We start from the raw sequence: 14,849 nt of genomic DNA, 5'->3' as shown, positions 1-14,849 counted from the left end.
AGAACATATTATATAATCATTGCCACAATTAGAGAAACCAGATTGTTACAATTCTTGTGCTGGATGTCTTTAAGGTATTTAATGTAATAATACAATAATAACCATAATGTGCAAATTTTTCTATGATTTATAAACGGTGTAGGATTAGAAAAATTAAAATTATAGTTCAAAATAAAATAAGAATAGGGAACTCTGGCTGAATTTACCAGCTAAAAAGTAATATGTAACAAATCTGGTTCCATTAAGAGAAGATTTTATGGTAGGACTGTAAATTATAGACGTATCTTGGCAATTTTATTCATTATTCCTATGAAAAGAAATGGATAACATATTAAGAATCTAAAGAGAAAGCTGTAGTGAAAGGAACTGTTTTACTTCATTTATTATTGCTATAACAAAACGCCTGACACTATAATTTATAAAGGAAAGAAATTTATTTAGCTCATGGTGATGAAGGCTGGGAGGTCCAAGATCATGGATCTGGCATCTACTCAGTTTCTGGTGAGGGCCTTGTGCTGTATCATAACATGGCAGAAATTTGGAGGGCAAGCCAGTGCTTAAGAGAGGCCAAAGGTAGCATCACTCTGTGAGGAATCCCTCTTCTGGTAACCAATTCAGTCAGAGTGTGAGTTTTTCTCACCCCTAAGAGAAAAGCATTGATCCCTAAGATTAGCATTGACCTAATCACTTCTGAAAACCCAATACAACTCAACACTCTTACTTTGGGAATTATCCCACCATTAGTTTCAGGGGGACAAGCTATGTTCAAACCATAGAAAGTACTTTCAGTGTTGCCATTACTGGTTTTGTTTTAGAGCTAGTAAAATGTCATCTTGGTTCAAGAACAGGATACCTGATGTTTGTTAATATACCCTATGTACCCTAAATATATACATAAACTACAGAGGCATAAATTATTCCCAAAGAGTAAGAAAACCCCAAATAGGAAAGATCACAGCACCGCTCAAAATAAGCTTCAAAAATCCATCTTTTTATAGTGATCTTCTAAATTACTATGTTGATATTTTTACACACCTGATGTACTTAACTTAATGTAGTTGAATTTTTCATTTTAAATAAGTGGTATATTTATATCTTAGTAGGATTCTAAAAATGCCAAATTATATCTAATGCAATGATCTTATAATTATGAAGTTGTTGATTAGTAATTTGTTTTTCCAAAAATATTGGAAGTGGATATTTCCCTTTATTTAACATGGAGGAAAAAAGTTAAGAATAAGGAATAAAATAAAATGTCTAACTTCACATACCCAAGATGATATTTATTTGCATATCGTTGCAAACTTTTGCACTCACTGATTTAGTATTTTATAAGAATGTTCTATGTCTTTTATCAATACATGCTTACTTTTTCCATAATGTCAACATAAAACTTATACCATTATTTTAATCACTGATATTCTATTGTATAGCTATACAATAATTCACTTAACCAGCCTTATTTGTTGGATAATTCAGTTGTTTACTAAACTTCAGTAATAATACAATAAGTATCTCCAAGTTCACCTTTGCAACATCCCCTAAATAAAATTTTTAAGAAAATTTCCTAGTAGTAGAATAACTGTTTGAAAATGAACATATATTTTTAAAAGGCTAATTTGTCTTCCAGAACCTCCTAATAAAAATAATTTATGAAACTTCTCTTTGTCAAAAATATTTGTAATGCTAAAATTATTCCTTTTATCAATATTTGCTTTAAAAGGGATTTGTATGAGTTTTACTTTAGCCATTAAAACAATGAAATATTTTTCTTTACAGTTTTTTTGAGTATCTGTCACCTGTTCATGTCCTTAACCATCATAATAACAGTTTATAATTGCACATTTATTGTCCTTTATCAGCTTTGCTTTTTAAAAATCCAGTGCTGAGAACACTGTTCCACTATTGGGTGCCATGGTTCTTAGTAAAGGACAGGTCTTCATAGAGAATAATTAGCCCATCAACTTTAGGATTTGCATCTTCCCTGGATCTGCCTACAAAACACCCGAAACACTCCAGGCTTCCTAACAATGGAAGAGTTCCACTCACCTCTAAACACTCCTCAAAAATATGCTAACTATCTTCTAAAGTTTGATCACAACAAAACAATTCTAAAGTGAATCTGATGATTCTATCTGCCTATTAACTCACAAGCTTTCTTTTGCAATGATGTCAAGAAACTCTATTTTTGATATTCAAAATTTTTAAGATGTGATCTCTTCTTTAGTTTTGCTAGAAAACTAATAAAAATATATGTAAATATCCATGTCTTTCTTCATTTTAAGATAATTTTTCATTTATTTCTACTACTACATCTTCTCCATCAGTTATTTTTTCTTTCTCTGAACTTCTGATACTCACTATAAATTTGGAATTTATCATCTAAGTAGTTCATAGTTATTCCCCAATGGCCATGGCGTGTTGTCACCCCATATGAGAATTACGCTTTTCAGTTATTCACGGATTTTTTTTCCAACATTTTACTTAAAATACTGATAATACCAGGACATATCACTCACTCAAAGACTGAAAGTCTTTCTTCAGATATGATAAGTTTTATTTTCATCAAATAGGAATGTTTCAGTCAGCTTTTGTGTTACTGTGACCAAAAAACCCAACAGAAACAGCTTTGAAGGAGCAAGTTTATTTTGGTTCACAGTTTCAGAGGTTCTGTCCGTGGTCAGCACACTCCATAGCCTGAGGTGAGAGAGAATAACATAGCAGAAGGGTGTGGTGGAGGAAAGCAGCTCAGAACCTGGTAAACAGGAAGCAGAGACAGAGCTCCACTCACCAGGGACACAATATAAACCCCAAAGGCACACTCCCAGTTGGCCTACTTTTTCCAGCCATACTTTACCTGCCTACAGTTACTGCCCAGTTAATCCATCTCAGTGGATTACTCTGCTGATTAGATTACACCTCTCATAATCTGATCATTTCACCTTTAAAAATGTCTACATTATTTCACACATGAACTTTTAGGGGGCACTTCATTTCTAAACCATGAGGAAGCACAAACAAGACTTTGTAGTTCTCATTCTGTTTCTCATATTAGAGACACATAAAGATTTTAATGAGCTCAGTGGTTGAGCACTTTGACTCACGAGTATAAGGAAAAAAATGTTGAATATCTATTAATTAAGAAAGTACAAATAAAAACTACATTGAGATTTCATCATTTCATCTCACTCCAGGCAAGAATGGCAATTATCAATAATACAAATAATATGGGTTGAGGATATAGTTCAGTTGGTAAAGTGCTTGCCTCACATGCATAAGGCCCTGGGTTCAATCCCCAGCACCACACACAAACACACACACACACACACACACACAGAATACAAGCAAATAAAAAGTGTTGGAGAGGCAAAAATAAAGAAAAGAAATTTGTAAAATTACCTTAAAATTTTGAGACCATGGAATAATGTTAACTCCTCTAAATCAAGATTACAAAATCTGAAAAATGAGTAAAATTTTCTCCATGAGAAAGTTGATGGAAATAGCAAGTAGAGTAACAAATGTAAAGAACTAAAAAGAAAATAATGAAGATATATAATTTTATTGGTTAAAAAGTTGTCCAGAAATTCATTTTTCTAAATTGTAATAATTGCTTTTAGGCACAGATATACACTTAATATTTTAAAAGAGTAATTCACAAATAGTATTAGTGGCATGAGAGTCCTTCTGTTGTGGAGCATGTCTGACTATCCTAATGTTTATGCACTGGAAGAATCTGCACCATTAAGTTTTATGATAAAATAAATTATTAGGTGAATTAAATAATATAAAATAAAATATAAGGAATCTAGATAAAGCTAAGAATATATTTCAATGTGACTTCAAAATTTATTACCCCATAACAAACCATTTAACAACATTATTTAGCATAGAGGTAAAAAAGATGATATAAAATCTTTGAAAACGAAAATGTTATTTATACAAAATCAAAAGCCACTATGATGAAGGGATGAATTTAAAAAGGAAAAGACAAAACCCATTACACAAAATAACTGAACCAAATAAAAGGAAAAAGAGATCACACAGTCATTGCCATAAAAATATTGGTTATTAACTGTGGCCTATAGAAACCTTAAAACAAATTTCTATGATCTCTCATTAATTTCATTGATGATAGCAGAAAGTCATGTTTTGAAATAATTCCAAGTTTAGCTATAAAAATTAAGTGTGTGTAAAGGCCATCTGGATCATCTCTACATCTTTGATATGTGTAGGGATGTTTTTGAAGCAACCTTGCTATTCTTTAATATATTTGTTACACTAATCAAATGCCCCAGAAATAGTATTTAACCTGAAACACAGTTCCATCCCTTTGAATTATAATAATCATATGTATAGAACTAACAAGAAAACCATGCAAAATACACACTTACATAGCCACCAATCCATTAGAGAACTGTATTTCTGAATCATATCCAAGTGACCTATAAACTTAAGGAGCAGTGTTCCAGTTTAAAAAACAACATCCTAGCAAAAGAAAGAATGCATAATTGTTAGAAACAAAACTGTCATGCTTCATAAGTTTAGTTAATTAAATGACAAAACATGAATCTTTTTGTTTTGAAATTATGTAAACTTGGTTGATTAGTCAAGACAGTAAACTTGAGAACACAACTGGTATAGTGACCTGTAGGGATGACCTCATTATTGTTCAAAACTACTTATTTCCCCTAACCTTCAGTTTATAAATTAATTTAGAGGATTATAAGAACCAAGTGATCGACAGTATCTTATGCAGGATAAGAAATACAGCCAGGCTTCGTTGCTATTTGGCTTGCATAGTAGATTGGCTTGGCATCTGAGCATACTTGTGCTGACATAGGCCATATGGAAACAGAAGCTTTAAAGTACCTTGTGTGCTTCCACAAGCTTTCTTGGTTTTTCCCATAAGAATGGTGCATCCCAAATTAAAAAAAAAAAAAAAAAAAAAAAAGCCATGAAGTAGAGCAAAAGCCAAATTGCAAAGGTTAATGCATAGCATGACAGAAATGTGCATACTTTTGAAGTCTCCGTTTTACAAAAAATAAACCAATATTAAAATTTACTGCAAATATGTCCAGGTTGTACCCAGTAACCCCCATCAACTACTTTGTCAAACAACACCTATGCCAATTATTCTGGAAGAAATAAAATGAAAGTCTGATTTTCATAACTCAAACTTCTTCTTTTGACATTTTAAAGAAACCAGATAAGTTTCAATCGGACATAAATTATATATAACTACCCAGACCCCCAAAATATATGGCCCCAAAATTGACAGTCTACAACTTGTAACTAGATTTAAGCCTTCCACTCTAACCCAACAAATATCAACAGCCATTTCTTGGAAATCCTTCAGAGATGTCCTATTCACACTTATCCAGCAACCCTACCCCACCCCACCCCCACCCCCATCCTCCTTGCTGTCCCTGTGACAACCTTTTGCTCTCAATGTGTTGTGAACTTGTCAACAAACCTGCCTCTCATTCTCTCAAAGCTTCTGATCCTCTGGGCTCCAGAATATTAATGGAATCCCTGCAGAGAGGAAGTGGCTGCCCCCCACCCCCACCCCGTGTCATTCAGGTACCTAAGCCTAAAAGTCCATAAGTACCTATTCAATACTTTCATCAGTTTTTGCCTTGAGGAACTTTTTGACAATGCATGACTAAATTTTTTTTTTAATCAAGGGAAACTATTTTTTCTGAAAAAAATTAAGTTAAAGGAAAATACTATTTTTTGAAATTACTTATTTAGTACATTTGAATATTTAAATATCCATTTTTAACTTTTTTTATTGTAAGTTAGACACAATACCTTTATTTTATTTACTTTTTTATGTGGTGCTGAGGATCAAACCCAGCGCCTTGTATGTGCTAGGTGAGCACTCTGCTGCTGAGCCACAACCCTGGCCCCTTAAATATCCATTTTTAATAAAATATTAGGAATAGTGAATTAAATAGATTGGAAATTGTCATCCTATTCTCCTTTTGGCAAAAGAAAAATGATATTTAGCCCTATATTTAGCCCTACAATGTTCAACTGAAATTTTGCTGTAAGAGAAATCCTAAATTCTGACCTGTATAACCAGAATACAACGATTTTATATATGTATATGTATACATATATGCATATGTATATACATATATGTGTATATGTATATATATAACTTTTTCTCATAAACTTTTGAGAATATTTGCAAAGAATACACTACTCCCTTAAGTCTACTCTATATCAACACATATATTTTAAGTACTACCCTTCATTAGTGTGTAATGGTATATAAATATTGTAGTTATATATGAGCATTAGACCCTTCCTAACAAGTACAGTCATCCCTTCATATCCTTGAGTTCTACATCTGAAGAATCTGCATTCATGGACTCAACCAACAATTGATCAAATATATTCAAGGAAAAATCTGCATGTGTACTGAGAATATACAGACTTTTTAATCATTATCCCCTAAACAAGAGAGCATAACAAATATGAACATAGCATTTACACTACGTTATATATTATAAGCTATTTAGAGATTATTTAAAATATATAGGAGCATGTGCAAGAGGTTCTATGCAAGTAATTATGCCATTTTATGTAAGTCACTTGAGCATTTGAGATTCTGGTACCTGAAGAGGGTCTTGGAACCAGTCATTCACAGATAAGAAGGAATGATTCTATCTAGTGGTTCTATCTAATGGTTAGAACATTTATGTAAATATGTTCATTTAATATCAAATTTCTGTTGGAGCTGCTAACTGAAACTGGCCCATACCATCAAGCATATTTTTTAAAACAAAAGATGTTGCCTTTCCTGAGAGAAAGAGAGAGATATTTCTCACAACATTCCATGACTAAAATCTTAATTCTCATCCTTGTATTATAGATTAAGAAATAGAGGCATAAATGGTATATTTTACTAAAGATCAGACAATAATCAAGAGCAAGAGATCACAGCCCATGGATTCTGGACTCAGAGAGACCTTTAACCCTATATCGCTGGCGTCCTGAGCCAGAAGGGTCCTACCTCTTGCTAGGACCAGGTCCAGCCTCTTGCTCCAAACATCAAATGAAAAAGTAATAGTGAAGAGCATGAAAAAATTTAATAAACAGTCTAGCCACACTGGGAAATCAGGGAGCCCAGTATCCTCAGCTCTTCTTTGGGGGTACTGACATGCACTTCAGATTTCAATAGTTGGGGCAGTGAGCAAGAGGTATGCACAGTTCAGACTACAGTCTGGTTGGTCAGGGTCTTAGGTCTGGTTCTGCAAGGTGGCTCTAAAGGGGTAGTTACCAATTGAGGGGGAAAGGGGACAATCTGGTTCCCATGATGAGATGATTGCTCTCCCTTAGTGGGGCAGGCCTGGTTTCCCTCAAGGGGTAATTTCTCCCCCTGGAAGGGGTAGTGTCATCATGGACTGATCTGCCCACAAGAATTACTATTCCTGTTACCTTGGAAATATCTATTTTTCCCCCTTATTTTGGTGCCTTCAGTCTTTAAAAGGGAAAAAAAAGAGATTAAATAAATTTAAGGCTGATCAAACTTACTTTGTCAGTGTTTAGACAGACATTCCTTAAATTATTAATATGCCTATGAGTGGAGTTGAGCAGGAATCTGACCCAAAGTTTGAGACAGCAAGAGGAGATGATACAAAATGAGATGCCAAGCTTTACTACTATCCTGCTTTGAGTTACCAGTGGGCCTCTGTGAGCCAAGCAAAAGAAGCCTCTAAGTATCTGGTATGTTTACATGATGACCTCTACATAATCAGAAGGTCAATTTTCAGAATCTTGAACCCCAGTCTGAAACTTGAAATTGCTGATTGACTGTTGCCCTGTCCTAGGTGCCACTTGTTGGCAAACCTTAAAATCTGAATGCTGATAATCACATGCTCCCAGATGCTCATCACCAACTTATCACATCCTCCCAGCTACAGAGAATTCCAGACCTGATTTAGATGCCATGGCGACATTCCAGACAAACGTGGGCTCCTTATAATGATAAAAAGCACTCCCATCGGTGCTGTGACAGATCCAACTATGACAAATTAAGGAAGAAAAGAAAAGGCACCCTGACTCCTGTAAATCCCTTTCTTTCCCAGTGAAAAGCTCTGAAGACAGCATGCATACCAAGACCCTCACTGCCCAGCTCTAGTAAACACAGGTCCCACACCTGTTTGGAGAGAAGGTATCTTTACAGCATAAGTTCTCCTCTTTTCACTGGCCATTGAATAAAATTTCTTCATGCTCCTAGAACTGGTTATTTGCAAATGGTATTGAGTAGGAAAAGAACCTGTGAATTCAATAACACATTTTAAAATTAAAACTACAGTCATTTTAGATTTGGTGAAACCTCAGGTCCTACAGATAAAAAAAAAGGCACATTCAAACTCTATAGTCTTTCTTGTGAAACACTCAGGGACATAAAAGAAGACTAAGTTTACTTTTGGTAACTGTTTCAATCATTGATGAGAAACTTCGGGCCCATAAAGATAGCTCTCACCATAGAAAAGACTTCTGGATCTAGGAATAGAATTTGGATTAACCAGAACACCTAGCACAAAGTGCAAGGTTTGTCCATTGCCTTGTGGTACCAGTTCAACTGAATTTTAAAGTCACAGATTTGAAGTGGTAGTTCAACACATGAATTTTATTTACACACAAGCAGTCACAGAAGAGCCCTTGGCTTACAGTCTTACAACAATGCAGCACTCAAGATTAAAAAAAAAAAAGAAAGAAAAGACCACCACGGACATCAACATAAAAGAAAATGTGTCCAAAAATATACAAATTTTATAGATTCAACTTGTTCTCATTTAGTTTTAATTCCTGAAGGAAAAAAAAGAAGAGCACAGATAGAAAAGATAAAAACAGAAATGATGGCAACCTAGACCTATCTCTTTTCTGACTTCTGCTCAACATTAAAGTGTGAGACAAAAAGTCAATATTTTTATTTATACGTATTTTGTGACAGTTTCATTGAAATAAAATTCACTTAGCATACAAATTCACCCATTCAGATTATACAATTAAAATGCTTACTTTTATGCTCACAGAGTCACAAAGCCATAATCACAATATCAATTTAAAACATATTTATTACCCCTAAAGATGTTTTATCTGTTTTAGTTAGCTTTCTGTCACGGTGACCAAAATACCTGACAAGAACCATTTAGAGGAAGAAAGTTCATTTGGCTCATGAGTTCCGAAATTCAGTCTCATCAGCTGATTCCATAGCCCAAGATAAGGCAGAACATCATGGCAGAAGAATGTAGCGGAGGAAGCAGCTCAAGACACAAAAATCAGGAAGACAGTTCCACTTACCAGGAACAAATTATAAACTTCAGAGTCATGTACCCAGCGACATACCTCCCTACTTCCCCCAGCCACACTCTGCCTAGAGTTACCAACCAGTTCATCTGTATCAGTGGATTAATCCAGTGATTAGGCTAAGGCTTTCATAGCCTAATTATTTCACCTCTGAAAATTTTTTATTGTCTCACATCTGAGTTTTTGGGCTACGCCTCATATCTAACTCATAACATGTTCTCTGTCTGTTAATGAATATTTGTATATAAGACTTAGTATGGAAATACACTTATTTTTCTTGGATAAATAAATAGAAAAAATGTCTTGAGTTATATGACTATGCTATGCTTAGCATTTTGAGGCACTAAATTCTTATCCAGAATAGATGTGTCATGTACCATTTCCTCCAAAAATACAGCAATACATGAGGGTTCCAATTCCCTAGATCCTTGCCAACTTGTTACAGCACAACTTTTTCTGTTACAGCCTTCCATAGGATGTGAAGTGGTATTTCCAAACTAAAACAATAAAATAACAAATAAATGCTGGCAAGGATATGGAGAAAAAGTACACTTATACACTGATGATGAGAAGTATATTAATACAAACACCATGGAAAACAATAAGAAAATTCCTAGAAAAAAATCTAAAACTAGGATCCATCTGATCCAGCTATCCCAATCCTGGGGATATATCCAAAAGGAATTGAGACAAAAAAGATACTTGCATGCTCAAGATACAGATGTAGGCTTGATGCCTGTCAACAGATGAATGGATAAATAAATACAATGTATATATACAATGGAGTATTAACCATCCATAAAGAATGAAATCCTGTCATTTACAGTAGAATGGGTGGAAGTGTGGGACATCATGTTAAGTAAAATAAACCAGATTCAAAAAAGAGGAAAAAAAAAAAAAACAGCTAACCTGATAGTAGAATGATCAGTAGGGTTGTTAGTATATATATGTTTTGTACTTATATGCTCAATTCATTCCAGAATATTTTAATGGTATTGTAAAAGGAATTGTTTTCCTAATTTTATGTCATATTGTTTATTGCAACTATAGAGAAATATAATTGAGTTTGTATATTGATTTTGTATCCTGCCATCATGATGAACTCATTAATTAGCTCTACAAAGTTTTAATGAACTTTTAAATTTTTTCTGTATAAAAGATCATGTTGCTGTAAATAGTTTTCCTCTTCCAGGCCAACCAGAATGAACTTATTTCTTTTTCTCACTTCATTTCAAAAGCTCCTCCATGCAATGTTGACTGGAAATGGTGAGATTAGACATCTGCTTCCATATCTTTGGAAGAAAGTGGTCAGTCTTTCACCATTAACCACAATGTGACCTATGGACTTTTCATTGATGGTCTTTATCATGAGGAGAAAGTTCCTTTCTATTCATAGTTTTTTGAGAATTTTTCTCAGAAAAGGATATTTCATTCTGTCAAATGCTTCTTCTGTGACTATTAAAATAACCATGTGGTTTTCGTTTTGATAAGTGTTCCTCCTCCTCTGTATTTTTAAAACACTTATGAAAATTTTTGTTTTGATTTTTCTTTAAATGGTTGGGAGAATTCACCAGGAATGTTATATGAACAGGACCCTTTCTTTCTAGACTTTTTCAATTAATAATTGCTATGATTTTGATATGGTTTGAGTGTGTTCCCAAGGGTTCATGTGTTGAAATTTAATGCCCATTGTGAGGTATGGAAATTTTATAAAACTATGGGGTTTAGAGATAAGGCCTTTGGGAAGTGGATTAGATAAGGTCATCAGGGTGGAGCTCCTATGATTGAATTCTGGTTTCTTTATAGGAAGAGAGAGATCAGATAACACAGAGAGGGATACACACACACACACACACACACACACACACACACACACACACGCTCCCAGTCCCTTACCATGTATCTCCCTACAATGTTTCAGGACTGCCAACAAGACTATCACCAGACATGGCCCTCAAACTTGCACCACTAGAACTGTAAGCCAAGCAAAGCTTTTTTCTTTATACTTAACCTCAAGTATTTTGTTACATATTTTGTTATAGTATTTTGTTATATATTTATTCAGAGTTTGACTTCTTGAATCAGTTTCAGTGATTTGTGTCTTTGTAGTTTTCATTTCATCTAAGATATCTTTTTTGTAAGAACACAGTTGTCCATAGTATTCTTTATAATCCTTTTATCTCTTTGTTTGTAATTATGTTCATTCATGATTGTTCATTCATGATTTTAGCAATTTGAATATCTTCTCTCTTTTTTTTAAATCTGTATGTGTATTTTTGTCAGTCTAAACCTTTGTGGATTTGATTTTTTCAACGAACCAAATTTTGCTTTGTTGATGTTCTCTATTTTTTTTATTTCATTTCTTTCTTTGTGTGTGTGTGTGTGTGGTGGGGATACTGGGGATTGAACTCAGCCCCATTTTGTGTGTGTGTGTGTGTGTGTGTGTGTTTTAGAGTCAGGGTCTCATTGAGTTGCTTAGTGCCTCACCATTGCTGAGGCTGGCTTTGAACTCTCGAGGCTTCTGCCTCAGCCTCCTGAGCCACTAAGATTAAAGGCATGTGCCACCCCACCTGGCTTATTTCTAATACTACTCCCTTCTTTTCACCTACTTTATGGTCATTTTGCTTTTTAAAATTTCTTAATGTAAAAGTTTAAGTTATAGATTTGAGATTTTTTTCGCCAATATAAGATTTTGTGACTAAAAATATTCTCTTCTAAAAACTGCTTCAACTGCACTCTATGTTTTTATATATTGTTTTCATTTACCTCAAAGTATTTATCTCCCACCTATCTCCTTTGTGCTCTTATTATCAAATATATTGCATTTCTATGTTTTGGGTTCAAAAATACAATTATATGAATATTGTATTATGCAATTGAACTGTAAATCAACTATATAACAAGGAAGAAAGAAGAAGAGATATACAATTGTACTGCTTTTATGATTATCCACATAATTAATCTACTGGTGGTAGTGGTGTGTGTGTGTGTGTGTGTGTGTGTGTGTGTGTGTGTGTGTGTGTGTATTTGAATTATACATGAAGCCTGAAGAAGTACTTTAATATATCTTGAAAGGTGGATCTACTAGATTTTGTTTGGAAAAAATTCTGCCTTCATTTTTGAAAAATTATTTTTCTTGATTGACAAACCCATTTTCTTTTTCTTTTTTCTTTAAAATACATCATCTCTTTGCATTCTGGACTTCATGATTTTAATCTTACCGGAATTCCATTGTACCTGGTGACTCATTTTTCTCTTGCTACTTTTAGGATTTTCTTCATGTTTGGCTTTCACCATTTTGACTATGATGTATTTGTGCTTATCTTAATTGTCTATTAAACTCATTGGATATGGAATTAATGGTTTTCATCAAAAATGGAGAGTTTTCAGCCGTTAAGATGTTTTTTCTTTCTCTCTTCTTCTTCTTCAAATACTTCTGTTGTGTATCTGCTTGTGTGCTTCATGGTGCCCTACAAATCTCTGGAGCTTTCTTCATTTTTTCCCCTGTTATTTTTTTCTTACTGTTATTTGATGGCATAATTTCTAGCAGTTTGTCTTCAGGATCATTTATTCTTTCTTCTGTCAGTCAAAATATACAACCAAGCTTCCTAATGAATCTTCCATTTTGGTTAGCATACTTGTCAATTCCAGAATTCCCATTTTGCCCTTTTTTATATTTTCAACCTATTGATATTCTCTATTTGGTGTGATATGGTGATCATACATTCCTGTGGACTCCTAGTCATGGTTTCCTTTAGTTCTGTCAACATATTTAAAATAGCTGCTTTGAAGTCTTCATGCACTCAGTCCAACATCTCAAAAACATGCTTTGTCTCCTGTGTTTGGGTTAAATTTTATGTTTTGCAGACTTATTTGTTAGTTTTCGTATTTTATCATTTTTTCTTGCAAACTGGACATTTTACATTATATAGCAACCCTAGATTCTGATCCTTCCTACCCCCTTCCTATTTTTCATTATGTGTTTACTTGCCTTTCTGTTTAATGACTCTGCTGGACTCAAGAAGGTCTATTTCCTCCTCTGCCAGCAGCCAGTAAGATGCACCCCTCATGTGACGCATCCTCAGGCATGCATACAATACTCCTGACCACTCCTTCCTATGATAACTGTGGTTTTTGCTGGGTTCTCTTTGACTTGACCTTTCCCTAATTTTCCTGGTAAATTTCTGACTGGCCTCCTCTATTAGCATCATACCTAGTTCTCAGGCCCCACTAATTGCAAGCTGATTGCTTATTATCCTTGACAACTGAGGCATAAACTCTTCTATAGATGGATCTAATTATAGTCTAACCTTTTTTCAGGGATAGTCTTCCAGGCCACTCCTTGAGGCTCTCTCTAAGTTCAGCACGACTCTTCTTCCCGATCCTCTCACATAAATTTCTAGCTGTCTACTGTTTAGCTTTTTTCTAGTGGAACAACCAGCCTCCTATTAATTGCTTATCACCCAGATCTCTATTGTTTTTGACAGTGTCCTTGGGCATGAACTTCTCCATGCTCTCTACTCCAAATAAAATTAGTCTTTCTAGAGAGAGCCATAAAGTTCTCTATTTTGACAGCGTGTGTCTCCCTGTGGGCAGAATCTTTGCCCCACTATTTCAAAACTGGGAAAATAGAACAACCTGCTTCTCTTAGAGTGACATTCTTGCTTTCCAAGCAGGACAGAAACCCTTGATCTTTTCCACCTGCAGGAGCTAAGGCAGAGGATGACTTGATTCTTAACCTGATAGCCCTTCGTAACCTGGTACAGTGGTAGTGATGGCTGGATAGAGCTAAGATCTCTGTTCCACACTTGCTTGGTATAAAGGTTGTAGACTGGGAGTAAGAATGCTGGAGGCCTTCCATCCCCTAGAGAAACCAAAAATCTGTCCTAGGAACTGGGGGAGAGACAGTCCATCTTCTTAGCTATGCTTGCTCGTAGTAGAGCTTCCATCATACTGATCTTGGGGCTGGGGGAGAGAGTGAGTCCTAGTTCAAATGCTACAAGCTCACTGTTCTTATCAAGATTTAGTAGATTTTCAAGAATAAATACTTCCCTACTAGCTGTGTGCCCTTAGGATGATTTCCATAGACTTTAAATGATTGTTTTTTAATAGGTTTCACCAGGTATGATTGTTTCATTGGGGAAAGCCTCTGCAGAGATCTTCATATCAACATGCCAACGCTTTTCCTATTTAAATGTGCTTTTATCTTTCCTTTTGAAGTGTGTACCTGTTTTCTACTGTGAACAATAGCTTGATATCATGCACATATATTTCAACATATTCATCAATGCATGCAATTTACAAACCCACATGTTCTGCTTAGAATTATTTTTATCAGTAAGGTGCTCAATCAAAACAGTCTGCAGACTTCACACCTTGTATATAACACCCATTTTTTTTTTCTTACCACACAGCAATTTGAGTATCTTTAGCTTTTCCATCACAGGAATCATAGCTAGTGCTCCGGATCCCCAGAGTTCTCACCATCGGCTGCATGGAACTGTTGCCAGTTGTTTCTTTTAAGC

Source organism: Ictidomys tridecemlineatus, chromosome 6, assembly GCF_052094955.1.
Source record: "Ictidomys tridecemlineatus isolate mIctTri1 chromosome 6, mIctTri1.hap1, whole genome shotgun sequence".
Lineage (NCBI taxonomy): Eukaryota > Metazoa > Chordata > Mammalia > Rodentia > Sciuridae > Ictidomys > Ictidomys tridecemlineatus.
Note: the sequence above shows the minus strand (reverse complement) of the source record.